The sequence below is a fragment of the Phoenix dactylifera genome, chromosome 3, assembly GCF_051530095.1.
Source record: "Phoenix dactylifera cultivar Ajwa chromosome 3, Ajwa_hap1_PhDact_Kaust_v1.1, whole genome shotgun sequence".
Classification (NCBI taxonomy): Eukaryota; Viridiplantae; Streptophyta; class Magnoliopsida; order Arecales; family Arecaceae; genus Phoenix; species Phoenix dactylifera.
Window position 1 is genome coordinate 12,057,344 of NC_143192.1, and position 7,118 is coordinate 12,064,461.

General features: G+C 39.3%; 1 non-coding gene across 1 annotated transcript; it reads right to left on the bottom strand.

The window, feature by feature from the left end:
• Nucleotides 1-371: 371 nt before the first annotated feature.
• Nucleotides 372-477, bottom strand: LOC120108051 (small nucleolar RNA R71). Its single transcript, XR_005509572.1, has one exon. It is a non-coding gene; the product is annotated as a small nucleolar RNA R71 (small nucleolar RNA).
• Nucleotides 478-7,118: the final 6,641 nt, after the last annotated feature.

Consider the following 7,118-nt stretch of genomic DNA (forward strand, 5'->3'; position numbering starts at 1 on the left):
TGAAGAACAACCCAAACTCTTGAGGGAATACTTTACTCCCACTATTTATACTTCCCCATCTTGCATTCGATTACCTGAGGTAGCAGCTGTACAATATGAAATAAAGTCTAGTGTGATCCAAATGCTCCCATCTTTTTATGGGCTCACCAATGAAGACCCATATAAACACCTAGATGAATTCCTTGAGATTTGCACCACTGTCAAGATTCAAAATTTCACTGATGATGCTTTAAAACTTAGATTATTCCCCTTCTCCCTTAAAGATAGAGCCAAACAATGGCTGAATTCTTTAGAAGCTAACTCAATTCGTTCTTGGGATCAAATGCAACAAGAATTCCTTAAAAAATACTTTCCCATAGGAAGAACGAACCAGTTTAGACGTGCCATTACAAGCTTCTCCCAAACCGAGGGAGAAGAATTTTATGAAACTTGGGAGAGATTTAGGGACCTAATCCGTAAATGCCCTCATCATCAAATACCTAAGTGGCAGCTAGTGCAATGTTTCTATGACGGTTTGACGGAACGAAACCGTCAGATGATCGATGCTGCATGCGGGGGGACTTTCATGCTTCGAAATGAGCATGAAGCATGGCAACTATTTGAAAATCTTAATGAAAACTCCCTCCACCATGCTTCGTGTTCTCGTCAAGCATCCCCGAATTTTCAAAGAAAAGGGGCCATTTGTGAAATAAGTCATTCTATGGACCTGTCTAGCAAGGTAGATGCATTGTCCCATAAGATTGACCAACTAATGATAGGAGGACAGGTCGTTAGTTCTTCCCAAGCACAAGTGTGTGCTATCTGTTCTAGCCCATCGCATCCTATTCATGAGTGCCCCTCAGCACCCCAATATCCCGAACTCGTGCAAGAACACATCAATGCTGCCCAAACACAGCCCAGACCGGGTAATGATCCATTTTCCAATACATATAATCCGGGATGGCGGAATCATCCAAATTTTTCTTGGAGGCAGCAAGCTTCTAATACCTCCCAACCCTTCCCCCAAAATTTTCAAAACCCTCAGAATTTTCATCTCTACCGTCCCTCAACTCAATTTCAGCATCCTCCTCCTCCAACCCAAAGAAATACAGCCTTTGAGGAGAAGGTGTTGACTGCCCTTCAAGGTTTGGAGGCAAATACACAACTATTGCACTCTCACACACAATCAATTGCTAAGCTAGAATCCCAAATGGGTCAACTAGCCAATGCATTAAATAAACGAGAGGAAGGTAAGCTTCCAAGTCAACCAATGAGTAATCCTAGGGGACAATATGTGGCTCAAGAAACCCGACTAAATCATGAGCAAGCCAATGCTTTGACTACCCTAAGGAGTGGACGTATAATAGATAATAAGGTTGGGGAGGGTAACAATAAGGAAGATGAAGAAGAGGAGAGGAATGTTTCACATGAAAACCCAAAACCTTCTTCAGCTAGTCCACCATCTGTCACAACCCATACTCCAAAGGCTCCATTTCCTGAAGCACTTAATGCACCCACTCCCTTTGGCAAGAAGGGAACTTCACTAGAAGAGATGATGGAGGTGTTCAAACAAGTTAAAATCAACCTTCCACTTCTTGATGCCATCAAACAAGTTCCCTCCTATGCCAAATTTCTCAAAGACCTTTGCACCCAAAAGCGAAAATCTAGGACACATGTGCCTAAAAAGGTCTTACTTACTGAACAGGTAAGTTCCATTCTCCAATACAACACCCCTCCAAAATTCAAAGATCCTGGCGCTCCCACTATTTCCTGTGTCATAGGAGATAACTCCATTGACCGAGCGCTCTTAGATCTAGGGGCAAGTGTGAATCTTCTACCCTATTCAGTCTATGAGAAATTTGGGTTAGGTGAATTAAAACCTACCTCGGTGTCCTTACAATTGGCTGATCGATCTGTGAAGATACCACGGGGGATGATTGAAGATGTTCTTGTCAAGGTAGACAAGTTCTATTTTCCAGTAGATTTTATCGTCCTTGACATGGAACATGTGCCCAACCTAAAAAAACAAATCCCTGTGATTCTTGGTCGTCCCTTTTTAGCAACAGCCAATGCATGTATCAACTGTAGAACCGGGGCAATGGATATATCATTTGGGAACATGAAAATTAAATTGAATGTTTTTCATGCCGCTGACCAACATGTGAGGGAAGACGAGTGTTGCCTAATTGACGAAATGGATGATCTTGTAGAGGAAGCCCTTCCCTATATCTTAGCAGATGACCCCTTAGAGGCATGTCTGGCCCATTTTGACATTGACAACTTTGATATAGACAAGGCCATAGAAGAAGTTAACATCTTACTTGACAATCAATCTCCAGTGAGTTCCCTTCCTTGGAAGAGCCGACCTGAACCTCTTCCTCCCATTGCTAGCGCGCCACTTTGTCCTTCCATTGATTCACCACCTAAACTTGAGTTAAAGCCACTTCCAACAAATCTTAAGTATGCCTTTCTAGGACCAGAAGATAGCCTCCCTGTAATTATCGCAGCCAACTTATCTACTGAACAGGAGGGTAAACTTTTGAGGGTGCTAGAAGAAAATAAACATGCCATAGGATGGTCTGTGGCCGATTTGAAAGGGGTTGACCCCTCTGTTTGCATGCATCGAATTCATCTCGAAGATGATGCAAAACCTATCCGAGAAATGCAAAGAAGACTCAATCCTAACATGAAGGAGGTAGTCAAGAAAGAAGTGGTGAAGTTATTAGATGCCGGAATCATTTATCCAATTTCTGATAGTAAGTGGGTGAGTCCGACACAAGTGGTACCCAAGAAATCAGGTATTACTGTGATTGAGAATACGGAAGGAGAATTAATACAAACACGCACAACCACGGGTTGGCGCGTGTGCATTGACTATAGAAAACTTAATTCAATGACTAGGAAGGACCATTTCCCTCTACCTTTCATAGATCAAATTTTGGAACGGTTGGCTGGTCAAGGTTTCTACTGCTTCTTAGATGGTTATTCTGGATACAACCAAGTACCTGTCTACCCGGACGATCAAGAGAAGACCACCTTTACCTGCCCATTTGGGACATTTGCATATAGGAGGATGCCTTTTGGACTATGTAATGCACCCGCAACTTTTCAACGATGCATGATGGCCATCTTTTCAGATATGGTGGAAAACTTTCTAGAAGTATTCATTGATGATTTCTCAGTTTTTGGCCTATCTTTTGATGATTGTCTGAACAATTTGACCTTAGTTTTGAAAAGATGTAAGGAGACCAACCTAGTACTAAGTTGGGAAAAGAGCCATTTTATGGTTCAAGAAGGCATAGTTTTAGGACACGTCGTGTCCAAGAGGGGCATTGAAGTAGATAAAGCCAAAGTCGATCTTATTTCCAATCTTCCTCCACCAAAAACTGTGAAACAAATCCGATCATTCCTTGGCCATGCTGGTTTCTACCGTCGCTTTATTCAGGATTTCAGTAAGATTTCCAAACCCTTGTGCAATCTTCTTGCCAAGGACACTCCCTTTGTCTTTGATAAAACATGCGAGGAGGCATTTGAAAATCTTCGCTCGAAATTGACCACTGCACCTATCATACGGCCCCCTAATTGGACCCTTCCATTTGAACTAATGTGTGATGCATCCGACTATGCTATTGGGGCAGTCTTAGGGCAACGGCTAGATAAAGTACCTCATGTCATTTACTATGCTAGTAAAGCACTCTCAGATGCACAATTAAACTACACCACCACTGAGAAAGAATTGCTAGCGGTAGTATTCGCACTAGACAAGTTTCGATCTTACTTATTAGGATCCAAGGTTACCGTATTCACTGATCATGCTGCCCTTCGACACCTTCTTGCAAAGAAGGATACCAAACCCCGTCTGATTCGATGGATTCTTTTACTACAAGAATTTGACCTAGAAATTCGTGATAAGAAAGGAACTGCAAATGTCGTAGCGGACCACTTATCTAGGATTCTTCTTGAGCCCTCTTGTAAAAATACCTCACCCTTGCACGATTCTTTCCCAGATGAACAATTATTTGAGGTACAAAGAATAAAAACGCCATGGTTTGCAAACATAGTGAATTACCTTGCCATAGGACGAATTCCTGATGATTGGTCAACTCAAGATAAGAACCGATTCTTTTCACAAGTAAAGTTCTATTATTGGGATGATCCTGATTTATTCAAGTATTGTCCCGATCAAGTCATCCGTCGATGTGTCCCTGAATGTGAATTTCAAAGTATTCTTTCATTCTGCCATTCACAAGCTTGTGGGGGACATTTTGGGGGTAGAAAAACTGCAGCAAAAGTTTTACAAAGTGGATTTTATTGGCCCACACTTTTCAAAGATGCCCATAACTTTTGCCAAACTTGTGAACGGTGCCAACGGATGGGTACCATCTCTCGTAGAGATATGATGCCTCTCAATCCTATTTTAATTGTAGAAATCTTTGATGTCTGGGGTATTGACTTCATGGGCCCTTTCCCACCATCCTTTGGTTTCGAATATATTCTGGTAGGGGTTGATTATGTTTCAAAATGGGTAGAAGCTGTCGCCACTAAAACTAATGACCACAAGGTTGTGATTAAATTTTTACATGAAAACATCTTTTGTCGTTTTGGTACACCCCGGGCCATTATCAGTGATGGGGGATCTCATTTTTGCAACCGATCTTTCGAGGCTTTGGTTCGCAAATATAACATCACCCACAAAGTTGCTACCCCATACCATCCCCAAACGAGTGGACAAGTCGAGGTGTCCAATAGAGAGTTAAAACACATCTTAGAGAAAACGGTACGTCCCGATAGGAAAGATTGGTCTCAAAGGATAAATGATGCACTCTGGGCTTACCGTACCGCCTACAAAACTCCTATTGGCATGTCCCCCTACCGATTAGTTTTTGGTAAAGCTTGTCACTTACCGGTAGAACTTGAACATAGAGCTTTCTGGGCTATAAAAAAATTTAACTTAGACATGGCAGTAGCTGGTCCTCACCGAAAACTCCAACTAAGTGAACTTGAAGAATTGCGTAATGAGGCTTATGAAAATGCTAAAATTTATAAAGCAAGGACTAAGGCTTTTCATGATAAAAATATTAACCGTAAGTCCTTCGAACCTGGTCAAAAGGTTTGGCTGTTCAATTCCAAGTTGCGACTCTTCCCGGGTAAACTTCGCTCTAGGTGGGATGGACCATTCGTAGTGAAAAAGGTTTCTCCTTATGGTGCAGTAGAGATCCAACACCTCAATGGTGGACATGTTTTAAAAGTCAATGGTCAAAGGTTAAAACCTTATGTAGACTGTGTTGCCGACGGGCAATTGATCGAATCCCTTAATTTAACGAACCCTGTTTATCAAAATAATTAAGGACCCACTGTGTCTGGCTGAAGACAATAAACTTAGCGCTTGTTGGGAGGCAACCCAATTCTCTTAGATTATTTCTTAACATTGAGGACAATGTTAGGTTTAGGTTTGGGGGTATTCATCTTGATTTTCATCAAAAAAAAAAAGTTTTAAAAAAAAAATATAATAAAAAAAAAATCATCTTTAAAAAAAAAAATTTTAAAATAATTTTTTTTTTAAAAAATGTGTTTATAAAATAATAATAAAAAAATTATTAAAAAAAAAAGTTTTGTTGAAAAAAAAAACCTAATTTATATACATTTATGCGAGAATGATAAACACACAAGGTATATAAAATCTAAAAGCCCAATGACTAGTGGGAAGTAATACAAATTTAAGTTCTTTTTATTAAGTCTCTCTTAGGGAGTTGTAAGCTAATTAATACTTTGGAATTTCACTACACACTGGCCGACCCTTCTAAGGTCTAGGCTCGACATTATGTTGATAGTATAGTAGCAACCTTGGACCCTGATGAATCATACTTATCTAATCCAATAAAAAAAAAAAAAAAAAAAATTCAATAAAAATGGATTTAGTCAGGAACATCGAAAAGGGCTACCTATTGTCAAAGGTCAAGTGGGCTTGTGATGAGGACTCCGAGCATAAGTCCGTAGGGGAGTCTTGATGCCCGACACCTTATGCCAACTGGTGTGAGAGTTGTCGACTGATTGCTCGTTACACGGAGAAATCACCACAAGAGTAAAAGTGCACAATTTATATATCTTTCTTAAAAAAAAAAAAAAGAAAAAAAAGGGAAAAAAAAAAAGCTGTATTGACCGAAAAGACAATAGTGTGAAAGCCGTCGTTGTAAAAATTCGAGTAAACTGGAATATTACAGATAAAGCCCGTGAGGTACTAAAGTAAACATCCACAACTCTCGAAATCCTGCAGATAAGATGATTTTGAATCAGTGAGTAGGTTCCTTCGACCAATCCTTGGAAACTACTGGTATTAGCAATATTTTGGAGATCTGAGCTCTTAGCTTGGGTACGGTCCAGATTTCACTGAGCACTCCAGTATAAATAAGTCTTACAACTCCCTAACGGAAACTTAATGACTTCAACTTGAATTGCATCTTGACCTAGGATTTGGGCTGATTTAGTAAATAAAACCGTGTGTGCTTTGAAATTTTCATCATTTATGTATCTTAAATTAGATTTTAATAAAAAAAGAGAAAGAGTTTTAGAAATTCTTTACTAGTATGCATTTGGAATTCGATTTTCACTTCATAGATCAATCGATCTAAAAAAAAAAAAAAAAAAAAAAAAAAAAATAAGAATAACAATAATAATAAATGATTTACTGAAGTTTGTGGGTATCTTCACTGAAAATCCTCACGAGACTACAACTCGTCCACTAGGGTAACCTAGGGGTTTAAAGCCTTGTTACATATGGTAAATGTAACCGCGATGCCTGCGAAAGTGAGTTAGAATTCTTCTTTTCTAGTTTTATTTTGCTCGAGGACTAGCAAAACATAGGTTTGGGGGTGTGATAAGTGCTTAATAATTTATAATTTAGTTACCTTTCCATAGCACTTATCAATATTTTTAAACTGATAAATACATATTTTACCATGAAATTGAACAAACATTGAAGTAAGTTTAAATTATGGTAATTATTCTCTTAAACTAGATTCTGAACTTGTCTCTCCCTTGGTTGCAATCTTTCATGAAAATTACAAAAAAATATATAAGGAGATTGTGTTGACCCGACTAAGGTTATAACTAAATGGGCTTTGGTCCTGATTTGATTGAAA